General features: G+C 37.3%; 1 protein-coding gene across 1 annotated transcript in view; it reads right to left on the minus strand.

The window, feature by feature from the left end:
- The window catches only part of LOC149777827 (uncharacterized), a 34,975-nt gene extending 19,180 nt beyond the window's left edge, over positions 1 to 15,795 (minus strand). Inside the window, exon 1 of the mRNA XM_089938892.1 lies at positions 15,530 to 15,795. The gene's annotated coding sequence lies outside the window, so the exon portion shown is untranslated. The remainder of the gene's footprint in view (positions 1 to 15,529) is intronic.
- Between the last annotated feature and the right edge of the window lie 2,879 nt (positions 15,796 to 18,674).

Raw genomic sequence — 18,674 nt, forward strand, 5'->3', positions numbered from 1 at the left:
CGCCGATTGCCACTCTTTGTAACACCACACGATCCGCTGAGGTGGCCGATCGATCAAATGATGTTTATGTTCGATCAAACGTTTGACGAATTCGGTTTTGCCTGAACCGCTAGGTCCAGCAATGAGCATGTTAAAGGGATGGCGAAGATACAAAGCCTCCCAACTGGCACGATCTAAGTGTTCGTCGATGACTTTGACAGTAGAGGAAGAGGGAGCAGAGACAGCAGAGGTAGCCATGGTGTGAGAAGTGTCACTTGTGACACGAAAACAAACTAGACAAGAGTTTATATACTTTTTCAGAACACGTTTATTGAATGTTTCAAACATGAATACGAAAGACAAAAATACATAAAAGCCAAAGGCTTAAGTACAAGGATAAAAGGCACATGATAACCATTACCGTGGAATAAACACAAGTGTCTGTACAACATGTTTTGGGTAATGTTCTAACCAGTTCTATAGTAGGGGGTAAGGTCACACAAGTGTCCTCCCGAAAGGGTCTTTCAGGCCTGTCTACGACAGTCCCGTCCTGGGTGACGGGTTCTTCTGGCACCGTCACTAACACAGGTTGAAAAGTAACTTTTTTCCTTGAACAACTCTCGTGCATACTGGGTCACTTCTTGGGTCCAAGCCTCAAAATCCCATTCTTTCCAGGCACGGACATCTGTCCAATGGGGATGTAAGTCACAAGCTACACACACATCGTCATACACGTCTTGGGTAGCTAAAAGTTGACGAATCTTTTTTTCCTGTTGAGGTCGAGAAGTATCCAGATGAAAACGCAATTCTTTGAGCAAAAGGAGTCTTTCGTGACCATTTAAGGCCATTGAGGTGGTAAGTACTGATCGTAAAGATTCCACAAAGAATCGGCTGGTAAAAGAAATCCCAGAAAACAAGTCACTAAGACACACACCACTTGTCGACCCAAATTGAATGGATACAGTTCTTGTAATAATCGATGGTAATGATCCACGGTTTGAATATGGTCATTGAGTTCCTTCTACGGAATCTGTTCAATCACTTGTGACACAAGCCGTTTTTGTACTCTCTTTTTTTCGGAAGCAATACACGTACATTCTACCCAGACATCTTCGTTCTCCAGAAGGAAATCTAGAATACTGTAACCTACAGTTCAAACTTCGATTAGAAGTTTTCTCTTCCGCTAAGTAGATTCCATGTAATATATGTTGGTAATCCTTTAACTCGTCTTCCTCAATGCGTTGCTCTAGGTGAATCTCGAAGTAACCAAAATGATGAACATTTCGTTCATTCACTAACTCACTAACAAGGTCTGACCACTGAAACAATTTCTGACTAATCAGTTCTCTTATACCATTCAGGTACCAGTGGTTAAAGATCTGATGACGTAACGGATGCAATTGTTCCTTACGTTTGACTTGTATTTTGACCAGCTCTCGGTAAATGCGTTCTCTCAACTCCACAGGCAAAACACGAATGTTCTCTCGTAAAGTATCCATGAATATGTCAGTCCGTACAATTCACAATCTTCTCCTAGAGCAAAAGTAATCCACATAGTGAGTAATTTCTGGCCACTGCCATGCAGGGTAACGTCCAAGAATGTCACTGAACTCTTTTGATGTAAACGGTCTAGAGTAATACAATAGGACGAATGCACACTTGACCCAAAGAAATCTAACACACTGGTTGACTTTTTTCACTTTCCTCTTATGAATTTCTCGGCACAAAAGTTCTACAGTCACCCATTGAGATTTCACTCTGGCAAGTCCCTGCCAAACTTCCTTGTAAATCTTCTCTTGCAGTTCTTTAGGTAATGATTCAATATCGTTTTTGAAATGAAGTTTAAATACTGATCTCGTTGATGTCCAACATTTGACTCCTAGCCAAACTGGTTTCTTCTTCGTCAACGACATGGTAAGTTACTTTAATGTCTCGGTCCTACTAAGGGCAAGTAATGACAATTCGGTGACCATCGAGCATGTTCTACGAAGGCCGAATCTTGCGGTTCCCAGTGGTGAAGTGACACACCGCAACTGAAGCACTTGACTTTATCTCCTTCGCCCAAGTAGAAAAATCCGGCTCTGGCTAATTCTTCAGGGGTCGGGCCTCCCAGATACTTAGGCCATTTTCCTTTGAACGATTGAAGACGATTTTCAAAGTCACAGTATTCCGACAAACGCACAGGAAACGAATATTCGTCTTTCACAGGTTCGCTTCGATGAGGGTTGGGTGACATGAACAGGAGTTTGCTCAGGGCTGGATGACATCCATAAGGGGGTAGACGTGAAGGTGAACATTCCCCTTTAAAACGAAACCCAGTAAAATGTCCAAGAGGACGAGCGGCATCACTTTCGCATCCCTCATGTTTGACACGCACAGCATCCCTTTCCATGATAGGGGTAGTGACACTAAAGTTCCCATGATGCTTTACGGCATCGCTAAGGTCACAACGTACAGCATCGTACCCATCGTAAGGCTCACAATCGCATTCCACTTCCGAAGCCTCACACTTGAATTGTGCCTTTCTAAACAACTTGTTCTGTGTTTCTCTGAAAGTATTCATCTTGTTCGCTCGGTCTTGGTAGTCACAATGAACTATCGATCTTGACCACAGCCCCCTTTTTATACTAGTCGCAATGCAGTCTCCAGCTTGTACATCTTTCCTTTTTATGTTTTTTATGTCTTGTTCTGGAAGGTACCGTCTCTAAGGTACCGTCAACATTGTACCGTAGTGTGATGGGTGGAAAGGCCATAGAAAGGTAAGGGCAGTACGGAGACCATCGAGTATGTTCCAGAATAACTGAATCTTTATAGATACATAGATCCATTCGTAACTTCAGTCCGCAAGCGAAACACTGTACCTCGTATCCCAATCCTGACTCAGGTCCCAAGTAGACAAATCCTGTTCTAGCTAAAACATGCAAAGAAGGTAATCCTTCCCTATCCGTAGGCCATTTCTGAAACGTGTCCAATCGACGGGCAGAATCACAATAGTCAGGTAAGAAGACTGGAAAATGGTAGGGTTTGAACTTGGAGTTCTCATCGGGTTTCTCACTCGATTCTTGCTGTGGCGAAGCCATCCTTCTAGCAGGTGACTATCCTCTTACAACCAATGTTTTATAACAACGTGTCCATACGGTAAGGTGAAATGATTGGGAAGTCGCACTCGCTTCTGGTACACGATTTGATAGACTTTTTCCAGGGGCCGACTGACGATGTGGTGAGTGGGTAAACGTACAATCTTGTTCGGTTGATAGGTGGTCACTTTAAAGTTTCCATCCTCTCCGGAATGCAAGGCTTCTTTCAATACCCCAAAGTTGACCACTCGACTGGTACGATAATTCAGAGTCAGTCCTTTCACTTTGCACGTCGTGTGCACTTCTCTTTGTTTGTCCCGGTATTCGTAGCCGTAATTTTTGGGACCGCCACTGACGAAACTTAGAATCTTGTCGTCGGAATGCTCGTCTGTCCAGGTTCCTAAACGGTCTCCTTCGATGTCAGGGTGCTGTTGACTCGGGTGATGGATGTAAATGCAACTGTCCGTGTCAAAGTACAGGACGCGTTCTCCTAACAGTTCTAAAGCTTCGTACAATTTTAAGCGAGCATGAGCTGTCACGTAAGCCGCAATGATGACATTTCCAAAAGGGTCGTCTTGTACAAAGTCCAGATCTTCTTCGTAATTGACCAAGATCAAATCCTCGCGAACGACGTCCACGTGTTTCATGTATTTGGTTTTGTCGTGAATCATCTGGAAGTAGCGGGAAGGTTCTGTCAAATATTCCGTCTTGGGTAAACACGGTCGTTGTGCCATTTTACCCCACAAGCAATTTAACATCACTTTGGCAAACGATCGCCTGCCTTCGTTTTTCTCGATGTGGTCTAAAGAGATGCTTTCTTGTTCATAGTATTTCTCTTTGAATTGTATTTGGTCTTCGGGAGTGTGACACCAGGAAGGATAGCCGCTGGCTTCTTGCTTCAGTTTCAAAAAGGCATCCACGTAGTCAGCGAAAATGCCTTTCTGACTGGGATCACCATTGTGGTATTGTTATGTTTTGGGAAAGTGGCAAATTTCGTACACTTCTAACAGTTGGTATCCCATGTCCAGAGCTTTGAACAATTCTACGCTGACCCAGGTTCCCGTCGCGGCACGTTCTTCCTGGGTGTGATGGTAAGGCTGGTCTTGGTTGCACGTTTCGGCACAAGTACGGCACAATGGAAACATCAGTTTGCCTTGACGTTTCTGCCTCTTACTTTCTTCTTCTTCTTTCTTCTCGAATGAATAGGATCGTTTCATCTTGAGTGCAAAACGTCAAATGACTCAAGTTTAAACACCATAGACTAATTTATAGTCATAGCAAACAAACGTATATAAAAGGGTGTGTGTCTTGTCCTTTCACTATTCATTTCACTCTCAAAGCGAGCACAACGATGGAAGAGACTAGCCAAATCGAACGTTTCATCGGAGCTTTGCAACGGGTCATTAGAAGATTCTCTTCAGACCAGCCGACGGACTACTCTCCTTCCTTTCGAGATAAAAGTCAAGATACTTGCTATATCTGTCAGAAGAAAGGGCATTGGTCTTCAGAGTGTCCAGACCGTCAAAAAAGAACAAAAACAAGGGCTAAAAAAGACAAAAGTAAAGATACCTGTTATTATTGTCAAGAAAAAGGACATTGGTCTCCAGATTGCCCAAAAAAGAAACAAGAGGAGTCAGAAGAAAAGAGGAATTCTTCTTCAGAAGAGAGGGATTCTTCAGAGGAAGAGAGGGATTCTTCAGAGGAAGAAAGCAGACATGTGAAGAAAAAGAAACAGGAGAAGAAAAGAAGAAGGGAAGAAAGCGAGGAGGAGGAAGAAGAAAAGAGTGTGACGGTGAAGAAATTCAAAAAACAGAGAGACTAAACAAGGAGACAGAAGAAGTCAATGAACTTTTTATTAAAGTGTTGTGTTGTGAATTGTGAATTGGATTGTAACAATGGATAAAAGAATAAATTATTGATATAAGGTAAGTGTCTTTGAGTTTTGATTTTAAAATAAGAAGCTACACTCACGCACTCATACAAAGACACGTACTATAAGGGTAAAATGTTTTTTTTTTTTTGTTTTTTTTTTTGAGTTATTGGCAAATTGAAAGGCTATCTCCTTTCGAGAGACGTGGGTGGCCCTGAAAAGGGCCTTTTTATTTTGGTGTAGGGGTGAGTTCAAGCAATCAACTTTAACTGCCTTTAGCCTTTGCCACGGCAAGGCCTACTTCTGGACTGCGTAATGTTGATGATGATTGGGTTGAAATCACCAAGGGTGGTACGGTAGGCTTAGTCACAGGGTTAACGTGTTTAGCTCGGGAAGGTCGTATTCTCTTCGGTCGTAATAAAGAAGTCTGATACATTTGTTTCAGACTTCTTAACTCCGCTAAAATGTCCAACAGTACCGTGACCGTTTGATTTTCACCCTCTTGTTTCTTTGCTGCTACTTCTTCTTGCTGTTGTTGCTGTTGTTTTTTTCTTACCTCTTCTTCTTGCTGCTGCTGTCGGAGAAAAGCTTGTTCCGCTTCCTTTTGTCGTTGTATAAATTTCTCCAATTCTTCTTTCTGTCTCTGTCTAAAATTCTCCACTTGCGGTAATGAAGAAGGTAACGAAGGTTCCGGAACAAATTCTTGCGAGGAGAGTAAATCCACAAAATCCCAATTCACCTCTTCTGAAAGTAAGTCCGGGTTCCCTTGGACAGTCTCCCCTGCTGGTACACCCCAATGGATCGTTTTCTGAATTTCCGTCATGTTGAATCACTGTCGCATAGATTGACTGTACACAAGCGCTATCGAATCTATATAGACCACGTGACGTCACAGACTACTCTCTTCGGATTGGATGCGAGCTGACTGAATTTTGTAACGCGTGTTCGGATTGGTGAATGAACTCAATCCGTTTCAATCCTTCCTCTACCTATAAATAAGCGCAGTTTACTGCATTGATTCACTTGTTCTTGCCGCTTCACGATGTGGACCACAGTCGAATCATCCACCCTTGTGTCTTCCATGATGTTTAGGACGGACATGCTCATGTATGTCCGGTCCAAGTGGACCGTTGTCGACAAGTCAGACACCAGTCTGTGGATACGAAGAGTGTACGTAGAAAGACAAGGTTGCCTCAAGAGGACACTGATTTATGGCCCTCGAGTAAGACGCAGCTTGAGGACAAGAAGATGCCGCAGATGCCCTTTATGTTAATGGATACATTAACATAAACCGAAAGTCCCTTTTCAGGGCCACCCATATTTCTCGAAAAGAGAATGACTTTTTCTCCATGTTCAATTCCCCTTGAGGCTAGAGTGACCCACGATTTTTCTCCATGTTAAATTCCCCTTGAGGCTAGAGTGACCCACGATTTTTCTCCATGTTAAATTTCCATTGAGGCTAGAGTGACCCAGGGGTCTCTGTAATGCTAATTCCCATTGAGGCTAGGGTGCCCCACTTCACTACTGGTACGAATATTTCTCCTAAATAGCTGTTCAAATAATCAAAATGGTATTTTCGATTACTGCCCCTCTCATGTTTGTTGTTGGCATTGTGAATATGACATTCTTTCGTTTTCTTGTTTGAAAGTTTCATTTGTGACTCAGTGAACTCGTCCAGATAGTTATCTTTATCATCTTTACTGTCAAAGGGAATAAACAGCTTGTTTGGTTCACCTACAAATAAATCTAATAAACCAATCGTTATAAAGTGGACTAAATGAACGTACATTGTTTACAACACAGTTGCTAATACACTATACTATTTTAGAGACAAATGTCGTGCAGAATGAATAAACATGGAATATAATACTTCATCATTCTGACGATGTAAATTTAACAGAGAAGAAAATGAACATATAATAATGTTTCATTTTTACAGCATTGTCACAAATAGTACAGAGGTTGCCTTCAACTGGAGCAGAGTTCCAACATTTCGTCCAGTCCTCAATGATGGCAGTTTCATCTGAATCCTGTTGGAGCAAGGCAATGGTAATAGTTATGCAGTCAACAAATATGCAAGTACATCATCTCAGTCGCACCTCTTAACAGGTAGGGCAATTGAGAGTAAAATGTCCTTTGTTATATTTACAGATGTCATTTGTATATGGGGCAATAATGATTGAATATATTAATACCAAATCTGACTGTATGTATGAAGAAACACACTGACAGTTTTATGAAGCAAATACCTGGATAATCTTTCAACAAGACTTATTCATCAAGGAAGTTTGTTTTCAATTTTCACGAAAGGATTTGACAGGAGATAGAGATACCATTTGCAGGACTTAAAGAATCTGTCATTTTCAAATTTTGACAGAAATAATTAGAGTTTTTGTTACTGTAACAATCCACATTAAGACATCGCCAAATTTCCGAATTAAACCGTCTGAAAGATTTTTTATTATTTAAACACCCATTGTATTTCATTAATGTAGATAGATTTCTTAACGGATATCCAGTGGTAATGCAAAGGGGTGGTGTATTGCTAGTAATACCTTATTCCCACAATTCGTGGAGAGGAAGCTGCCATGGATTTTGCTTTATCTATGCGTGTGTTCGTATGTTCATGCTTTGCAAAACTGTCATGGGCAACATTGCTTAAAACTACTTGACACAGGTAAACAAAATTGGATAGGAACGTTTGTATCCATATTTAAATGACCTGATTGGGCGTTGTGCTTAATTTACATTATTGACCTTTAGATTTTACACTTACACTTGTGAAAAACTGGTGACAGTAGCAGACATAAACAAGAATGATGCAATTTTCTAAATGAAAGCTGCCTATATCATGATTATTTATTTTGACATTTATTTTAATCATCTAGTAGCAAAGAATTTCCATAATTTCAGTAGTCTATATTATATACTTTAAGGTAGTCGAGAAATTAATATTCATATTTTGATACGGATTGTGATTTTGTTGTTGAAGAATGGATTCTTTTCAATGTAGTGAGTGTAAATTTAAAATTCGCAAATTTAGCAACACAATGAGTCTGCATTTTATAAACGTTATTTGTAATATACATGTCATATCAAGAATCATGTTTCCTTAGGATGTTTAAGAACGTATGTACATGGATCCGGATATTATTGTTACTGAGTAGAATTGTTATGCATTTGTTAATAATTAGCATTAATTGTATACATTCTTCCCAATACCCATGTTTCGACTTGGTGGGAGGCCAATTTTGCTGAGTAGGTTTGGATGTGTTAAGTAGCTTTGAAGTATTTAAAACTGATATCAATTGTGCAGGGAATCCTCTTTCCCAGGGTATGTCTTATTTAATTTATCAATTTAACTATCTCGACAGATGGTCACACAAGAATTACACATTTAAACGTTTAGTTTGTTCAACAACGCTCAAGAAGCACCATCAAATTCAGCTTAGACATGCCCATGATGATGAAATAAGCTTTGACATGTATTAGCTAATATTAAATTGCTAATTAATGCAATTACAAGGTTTTCTTTGTTCTATAAAGCGGCGAATTTTTGCAATAATATGTCACAATTATGATATACGGATGTATACGGTTTAACGCACGTCACATCAGCTTAGTGTGTAGGTTAAAAGTACACTTCTAAGTATATAAATGAAAGAAAGAAATGTAGGATTTGTTATATAATGGCAACAACAGTTAATGAAAAATATTAAGGTCATCAACAACAGTTGTGCTAATACCATGACAATTAAAATAAGACCAGCATACACAATAATATCAAGAATAGCATGACAATTAGAATAAGACCAGCATACACAATAATATCAAGAATAGCATAGCAATTCGAATAAAATCAGCATACACAATAATATCAAGAATAGCATGACAATTCGAATAAAATCAGCATACACAATAATATCAAGAATAGCATGGCAATTCGAATAAGATCAGCATACACAATAATATCAAGAATAGCATGGCAATTCGAATAAAATCAGCATACACAATAATATCAAGAATAGCATGGCAATTCGAATAAAATCAGCATGCACAATAATATCAAGCATAGCATGGCAATTCGAATTAGACCAGCATACACAATAATATCAAGAATAGTATGGCAATTCGAAAAAGATCAGCATACACAATGACATCAACAATTTCCTTCAGTACATTTGATAGAATAAAAGAATCACAGGCAGCCAAGAAAATAGTTAGCTTTTGGGAAAGTCAAGTAGTCAATACTCCTGTAAGGAAAATCATCACAGTCTATTATATTTTCAGGTGGCATATGGGATAAAGTCATTACTCTCCTCATTGCAATACATTATATTTTCAGGTGGCATATGGGATAAAGTCATTACTCTCCTCATTGCAATACATTATATTTTCAGGTGGCATATGGGATAAAGTCATTACTCTCCTCATTGCAATACATTATATTTTCAGGTGGCATATGGGATAAAGTCATTACTCTCCTCATTGCAATACATTATATTTTCAGGTTTCATATGGGATAAAGTCATTACTCTTCTCATTTCAATCCATTGTATTTTCAGGTGGCATATGGGATAAAGTCATTACTCTCCTCATTGCAATACATTATATTTTCAGGTGGCATGCAGAATAAAGTCATTAATCTCCTCATTGCAATACATTATATTTTCAGGTGGCATATGGGATAAAGTCATTACTCTCCTCATTGCAATACATTATATTTTCAGGTGGCATATGGGATAAAGTCATTACTCTCCTCATTGCAATACATTATATTTTCAGGTTTCATATGGCATAAAGTCATTACTCTTCTCATTTCAATCCATTGTATTTTCAGGTTGCATATGGGATAAAGTCATTACTCTCCTCATTGCAATACATTATATTTTCAGGTGGCATGTGGGATAAAGTCATTACTTTCCTTATTGCAATACGTTATATTTTCAGGTGGCATGTGGGATAAAGTCATTAATCTCCTCATTGCAATACATTGTATTTTCAGGTTGCATATGGGATAAAGTCATTACTCTCCTCATTGCAATACATTATATTTTCAGGTGGCATGTGGGATAAAGTCATTACTTTCCTCATTGCAATACATTATATGTTCGGGTGGCATATGGGATAAAGTCATTGCTCTCCTCATTGCAATACATTATAATTTTAGGTGGCATGTGGGATAAAGTCATTACTCTCCTCATTGCAATACATTATATTTGCAGTTGCATATGGGATAAAGTCATTACTCTCCTCATTGCATTACAGTATATGTTCAGGTGGCATGTAGGATAAAGTCATTAATCTCCTCATTGCAATACATTATATGTACAGGTGGCATATGGGATAAAGTCATTGCTCTCCTCATTGCAGTACATTATATGTTCAGGTGGCATGTGGGATAAATTCATTAATCTCCTCATTGCAATACATTATATTTTCAGGTGGCATGTGGGATAAAGTCATTACTCTCCTCATTGCATTACATTATATGTTCAGGTGGCATGTGGGATAAATTCATTAATCTCCTCATTGCAATACATTATATATTCAGGTGGCATGTGGGATAAAGTCATTACTCTCCTCATTGCAATTTATTATATTTGCAGTTGCATATGGGATAAAGTCATTGCTCTCCTCATTGCATTACATTATATGTTCTCCTCATTGCAATACATTATATTTTCAGGTGGCATGTGGGATAAAGTCATTACTCTCCTCATTGCAATACATTATATTAGCAGTTGCATATGGGATAAAGTCATTACTCTCCTCATTGCATTACATTATATGTTCAGGTGGCATGTGGGATAAATTCATTAATCTCCTCATTGCAATACATTATATTTGCAGTTGCATATGGGATAAAGTCATTACTCTCCTCATTGCATTACATTATGTTTTCTGGTTACAGATGGGATAAAGTCATTACTCTCCTCATTGCAATACATTATATGTTCAGGTGGCATGTGGGATAAAGTCATTACTCTCCTCATTGCAATACATTATATGTACAGGTGGCATATGGGACAAAGTCATTACTCTCCTCATTGCAATACATTATATGTTCAGGTGGCATGTGGGATAAAGTCATTAATCTCCTCATTGCAGTACATTATATGTTCAGGTGGCATGTGGGATAAAGTCATTACTCTCCTCATTGCAATACATTATATTTTCAAGTGGCATGTGGGATAAAGTCATTAATCTCCTCATTGCAATACATTATATGTTCAGGTGGCATATGGGATAAAGTCATTAATCTCCTCATTGCAGTACATTATATGTTCAGGTGGCATATGGGATAAAGTCATTGCTCTCCTCATTGCAATACATTATAATTTTATGTGGCGTGTGGGATAAAGTCATTACTCTCCTCATTGCAATACATTATATTTTCAGGTTTCATATGGGATAAAGTCATTACTCTCCTCATTGCATTACAGTATATGTACAGGTGGCATATGGGATAAAGTCATTGCTCTCCTCATTGCAGTACATTATATGTTCAGGTGGCATATGGGATAAAGTCATTAATCTCCTCATTGCAGTACATTATATGTTCAGGTGGCATGTGGGATAAAGTCATTACTCTCCTCATTTCAATCCATTATATTTTCAGGTGGCGTGTGGGATAAAGTCATTACTCTCCTCATTGCAATACATTATATTTTCAGGTGGCATGTGGGATAAAGTCATTACTCTCCTCATTGCATTACATTATATGTTCAGGTGGCATGTGGGATAAAGTCATTACTCTCCTCATTGCAATACATTATATTTTCTGGTTACAGATGGGATAAAGTCATTACTCTCCTCATTGCAATACATTATATGTTCAGGTGGCATGTGGGATAAAGTCATTACTCTCCTCATTGCAATACATTATATGTACAGGTGGCATATGGGACAAAGTCATTACTCTCCTCATTGCAATACATTATATGTTCAGGTGGCATGTGGGATAAAGTCATTACTCTCCGCATTGCAATACATTATATTTTCAAGTGGCATGTGGGATAAAGTCATTAATCTCCTCATTGCAATACATTATATGTTCAGGTGGCATATGGGATAAAGTCATTGCTCTCCTCATTGCAATACATTATAATATTAGGTGGCGTGTGGGATAAAGTCATTACTCTCCTCATTGCAATATATTATATTTGCAGTTGCATATGGGATAAAGTCATTACTCTCCTCATTGCATTACAGTATATGTTCAGGTGGCATGTAGGATAAAGTCATTAATCTCCTCATTGCAATACATTATATGTACAGGTGGCATATGGGATAAAGTCATTGCTCTCCTCATTGCAGTACATTATATGTTCAGGTGGCATATGGGATAAAGTCATTAATCTCCTCATTGCAGTACATTATATGTTCAGGTGGCATGTGGGATAAAGTCATTACTCTCCTCATTTCAATCCATTATATTTTCAGGTGGCGTGTGGGATAAAGTCATTACTCTCCTCATTGCAATACATTATATTTTCAGGTGGCATGTGGGATAAAGTCATTACTCTCCTCATTGCAATACATTATATTTACAGTTGCATATGGGATAAAGTCATTACTCTCCTCATTGCATTACATTATATGTTCAGGTGGCATGTGGGATAAAGTCATTACTCTCCTCATTGCAATCCATTATATTTTCTGGTTACAGATGGGATAAAGTCATTACTCTCCTCATTGCAATACATTATATGTTCAGGTGGCATGTGGGATAAAGTCATTACTCTCCTCATTGCAATACATTATATGTACAGGTGGCATATAGGACAAAGTCATTACTCTCCTCATTGCAATACATTATATGTTCAGGTGGCATGTGGGATAAAGTCATTAATCTCCTCATTGCAGTACATTATATGTTCAGGTGGCATGTGGGATAAAGTCATTACTCTCCTCATTGCAATACATTATATTTTCAAGTGGCATGTGGGATAAAGTCATTAATCTCCTCATTGCAATACATTATATGTTCAGGTGGCATATGGGATAAAGTCATTAATCTCCTCATTGCAGTACATTATATGTTCAGGTGGCATATGGGATAAAGTCATTGCTCTCCTCATTGCAATACATTATAATTTTAGGTGGCATGTAGGATAAAGTCATTACTCTCCTCATTGCAATACATTATATTTGCAGTTGCATATGGGATAAAGTCATTACTCTCCTCATTGCATTACAGTATATGTTCAGGTGGCATGTAGGATAAAGTCATTAATCTCCTCATTGCAATACATTATATGTACAGGTGGCATATGGGATAAAGTCATTGCTCTCCTCATTGCAGTACATTATATGTTCAGGTGGCATATGGGATAAAGTCATTAATCTCCTCATTGCAGTACATTATATGTTCAGGTGGCATGTGGGATAAAGTCATTACTCTCCTCATTGCAGTACATTATATGTTCAGGTGGCATATGGGATAAAGTCATTGCTCTCCTCATTGCAGTACATTATATGTTCAGGTGGCATGTAGGATAAAGTCATTAATCTCCTCATTGCAATACATTATATGTACAGGTGGCATATGGGATAAAGTCATTGCTCTCCTCATTGCAGTACATTATATGTTCAGGTGGCATATGGGATAAAGTCATTAATCTCCTCATTGCAGTAAATTATATGTTCAGGTGGCATATGGGATAAAGTCATTACTCTCCTCATTGCAGTACATTATATGTTCAGGTGGCATGTAGGATAAAGTCATTACTCTCCTCATTGCAATACATTATATTTTCAGGTGGCATGTGGGATAAAGTCATTACTCTCCTCATTGCATTACATTATATGTTCAGGTGGCATATGGGATAAAGTCATTAATCTCCTCATTGCATTACATTATATGTTCAGGTGGCATGTGGGATAAAGTCATTACTCTCCTCATTGCAATACATTATATTTTCAAGTGGCATGTGGGATAAAGTCATTACTCTCCTCATTGCAATACATTATATTTTCAGGTGGCATGTGGGATAAAGTCATTAATCTCCTCAGACCTTGTAGCCTAAAGCTGTTGAATGAAACATAACTCTTTTTGTGGTTGAATAAGCTTGCGAATACTGATAAGTACAGGCATGCCGATCACCAAGTGATCTGTCTGTCTGTCTGTCTGTCTGTCTGTCTCTCTCTCTCTCTCTCTCTCTCTCTCTCTCTCTCTATATATATATATATATATATATATATATATATATATATATATATATATATATATATGAAGGCAGGCAGGTGCAGAGAGATTAATATCTTCTTTGACCTATATCATTATCATTAAACTATGATAAATCTTTTGTAGTTACATGCAATGATATATCCCAGCTATATATGTGCAATGGCATGCCAGGCAGATATATTTGCAATGACATATTCCAAACATATCTGCGTATCAATTTATCCCTCAGTGATACCGCACATTGGTCTGTGCAATGATGTGTATCTCATTTTTGTGTGTAATTTTATATCCCTACCGTATTTGTACAATAATATGATTCTAAAAATATATTGCTTCTATTTGTGTTCTACGACATATACATCACATATCTGTGCAATGATATATCCACCGTTATCACAATGTGTACATTTAAAATATATTGTGTGCAATTAAATAGTTTTGATATGACGACTTGGTAACATATCAGGTTATGTATAGTTGATTGGTTCAAGAAGCCCTTGAAATTATTGCGCTATATTCACCTTCTGATTGCCAAAGGCAGTGTGAATTTTCAGTGCGACTTGTATTGTGCTATATTCACCTTCTGATTGCCAAAGACAGTGTGAATTTTCAGTGCGACTTGTATTATGCAATATTCTCCTTACTGATTGGCAAAGGCAATGTGAATTTTCAGTGCGACTTGTATTGTGCAATATTCTCCTTACTGATTGGCAAAGGAATTGTGAATTTTCAGTGTGACTTGTATTGTGCAATATTCTCCTTACTGATTGGCAAAGGCAATGTGAATTTTCAGTGTGACTTGCATTGTGCAATATTCTCCTTACTGATTGGCAAAGGCAGTGTGAATTTTCAGTGTGACTTGTACTGTGCAATATTCTCCTTACTGATTGTTAAAGGCAATGATAATTATCCTAACCCTCCTTCTTGGACTTGTTTTTTGTTTCCTCATGCTATCAACACTTTTTGGGAACGTTTTTAGAGTCGATTTCCCAAGCGCCAAATCTCTCAGAATATGGCCAATTGTCCAGACATGAAGGGCATCAGTCAACAGACACATGGCGTTGTCAGTGATTGTACCGTGGACCCTAACCTATGAAAAGCGTGATTTAAATGTTGACTTATAGGAGGAAATAAAGTTTTTAACGCGATGACAAAGGCCAACGTAGCAAGTAAGTTTGAACATATACACAATTCGTGCAACTACTCCGATATCCACAATCGCTTGTTTTTAATTATGACGAAAAAGTGACTCGACTAGTGAACTTATATTTAAATATCATCAGGTTAACCATGAATAATCAGGTAACCTTATTTGCTTTGCTAAGAGTTTATATTATAATGATCATATAAAGCAATTTCCTTCTGATTCAATTAAAGTGAAGCAAACGAGTGGGACCACAAGCCTCTTACCTCTCTCTGTTGATTAATATCCCTCACTCCGTCCACGTAAATATGCACGCTAATCTATTTACAACCAGGAAGCACAATAAGCGAAACGCTGCATGTATAATTGCTGAAACCCGTATTATATCGTATCAATTTAATGCCATCTTTGCGTGTTAAATCGTGTAGAAAACAGATACATTATATAATTTCGGTAAACTATTTGCCATATATTCCTGATATAATAATATGCAATAATCTAACGGTCTGCGTATTTTTATCTTTGCCACTGTCATGACGAGCGTTATTATTAGGAAGTATAAAGAAATCAAATGAAGACATTGAAAACAAAACTAGATACGTTTCTGCGAAAAAAACTCCTTTCATTTTCCTATATACATTTTCAAGAAATGATAGGTAGCCTTTGATCGAGCGCTAAAAATAGCGATATTGTGCTTTTACAGTTTTTCCAAAACAGGAAAATGATCTAAATTTGAAGGATATTTATTCTCAAATGTCTTTCATCTGAATCGGGTTCAGAGTTCAGTGTAGTTCAGTGTGCCTATTATAGGATGACATTAATACTTGACTATATTCTCTTACAGTATTAATACCTTTAATAAATGGAGAAAGCAATCATTTATGGTTGTATTTATTACCAATAGGTATTGCTTATGATACAACCCTTTCCATTCAAACACTTAGACGGAAAGATAGCATATGATACAAGAATATGTATATATGCTCCAGCCTCTTGTAGATACATCCTTTTCTCCGTGAGGAAACAAATGCATCCGCGTGGATTTGCATGGCTGTAATTACATGGGTACCGAGCTTGATCAATATATATATATATATATATATATATATATATATATATATATATATATATATATCGCAGATGTAAAGGAAGAAATGTACATCTGAAACATTCTGGTTTCAAGACGATATTTTTGTGCTGATTTGATTCCATTGGCATAAAATATAATTGTCTCTTTCATTGCCAAACCAAAGGATTTATTTATTTTCTAAGAATATTTTTAAAACTTGTTTTGCCTTCAAAATTTGCATTGATTTTTACCTCTTTCTTGTGTTTTCTTCTTTTCACAGTTGCTTCCTGACTATTTCATGTTTGATTCAGGTTATCCTATATATCTAGTTTTGGTCAAATTATGCAATCACTCATTCCTGAAAATACTTGCCTACGAACTATAAATATTGTATCAATGACTCACAAAAATACTTGCCTACAGATCATGAATATAGTGTCATTCACTCATAAAAGCGCTTGCCTGCATACCATCAATGCTGTATGAATTACTCATAAAAGCGCTTGCCTGCATACCATCAATGCTGTATGAATTACTCATAAAAGCCCTTGCCTGCATACCATCAATGCTGTATGAATTACGCATAAAAGCGCTTGCCTGCATACCATCAATGATGTAGGAATCACTCAAAAAATGCTATCCTACAAACCATCCACCATCCGTACGCATGCGATATTAAATGTTTCCCCAATCCAATATATTGGCTTTATGCGCAATGTCTAATATATATCTAATGTATTCGAATATATGCATACATTATGGAGTATTACATCGATAGTATTTAAATGTCTCATATATCTTATGGTATGTCTTACCTTCAATTAGTTATGTGATACGTGGTTTGATTTTCATTATATTTTAAACTATGTGAAACATTTTTATATATTCGTATTTTAACATGTTTTATAACTATTAGGCTTCACCTCTTTCTGCACACGCTTAGGTCGTAAGGAGTCTGAGAGCGCCTTAAATTTATCCCACGAGTCGTTACCCGTACATTTCAAGTTTAAGCACCACTGTCAGGTAATCAAAGAAATAAAGATCATGTTTATTAAGTTTTACAGAAAGTATGGTGGGATAATGTTTTCGGATCTAGTAAGATATATCTTAGCGAAAAGGAGTACCAAGTAATTATATTTCAATTCAGAGTTTATATGAACACACTTTAGACAACAGCTTTCATTTTCAATGTTGGGAATATTCATCAATCGTGGCCATGCTCAATCATCTTTGATGAACTTGAATTTTCATTAAGCAATCTCTACAAAGGAGTACAATATACACAGTGTGTCAGGGCACAAATTAAGCCTTTCAATTTAAATCGATCTTCATTCATTAAATTTTACCATCATAAGCATACGCCATTTGGCTTCTAAAGCATAATTTTCGTAGTATCCCTCAGCAGGATTTGTTGATGAAAATGTGAGCACCCCATTTTTATTAAACTCTGCCTTGTATTTAAATAGTGAACCGCTCTAACGTTTCCGTGCAATAAGGCACATGTTGCTTGTGAACTAATAACATTTGTTTTGAGAACGTGAAAGTGTCAGTTTAGCTTCAGAAAGATATAACCCGTAGAATAAAGTCCATATGGACTTGTACATGGACTATTGGACCAATGTGTTCGAAAACTATTGATTATCTTGTAGGTGTGTCCATATCATCACTGTGTTTGTGTTTGTCTTGTTATTTAAGTATTATTACTAGTAGTGCCCTTGTTCTGGGTCTCCTTCATATTATCAGTGTGATGATAATTGTATTTAATGTGACACAGACAAGATAATTATTGTAAGCAGTTGGGAACGCTTATCTTACATGTGAAGTCACGGTATAAAGGAGATAACCAAGTGTACAGTGTATAATATAGGCTTCTGCAGTTGAGACGCTATATCAGCTAAACGTCCAGTTGGCGCATGCGTACCTAACCATGTAGTATTTCAAGTTTTATTCTGTGGTTTTGTGAAATCAGGTTTGATGTTTGTTTCTATTTGTGATGATTAGAATAAAATTTAACTTTTGAGATCTGTAATATGACATTGTATTTAGGGCTGAAAGAGTAACTGCGCATGAACGATTTATGTACAGAATTGGGTATATGAACCAATAAATGGTTATGGAATTCAGTTGAATGTTTTGAAAGTTTAAACTGTTCCATATTATTTAAAGACAAAACAGCATCACAAAACAACATTATTTTAAATTCTTAATTTCCTGCTAATAGTTTTGGAAAAAGTAATCAGTCGTGGCTTGTGGAACTCAGATGGTGAAGGGTTGAAACCATCCTTATTTGTTGGATCCAAGGAAAGTGAAAAAGTATAGAAAAGTTAATATTTTCTTAGTCT

The sequence above is a fragment of the Sinohyriopsis cumingii genome, chromosome 17 (assembly GCF_028554795.1).
Source record: "Sinohyriopsis cumingii isolate HCF-2022 chromosome 17, ASM2855479v2, whole genome shotgun sequence".
Taxonomy (NCBI): Eukaryota; Metazoa; Mollusca; class Bivalvia; order Unionida; family Unionidae; genus Sinohyriopsis; species Sinohyriopsis cumingii.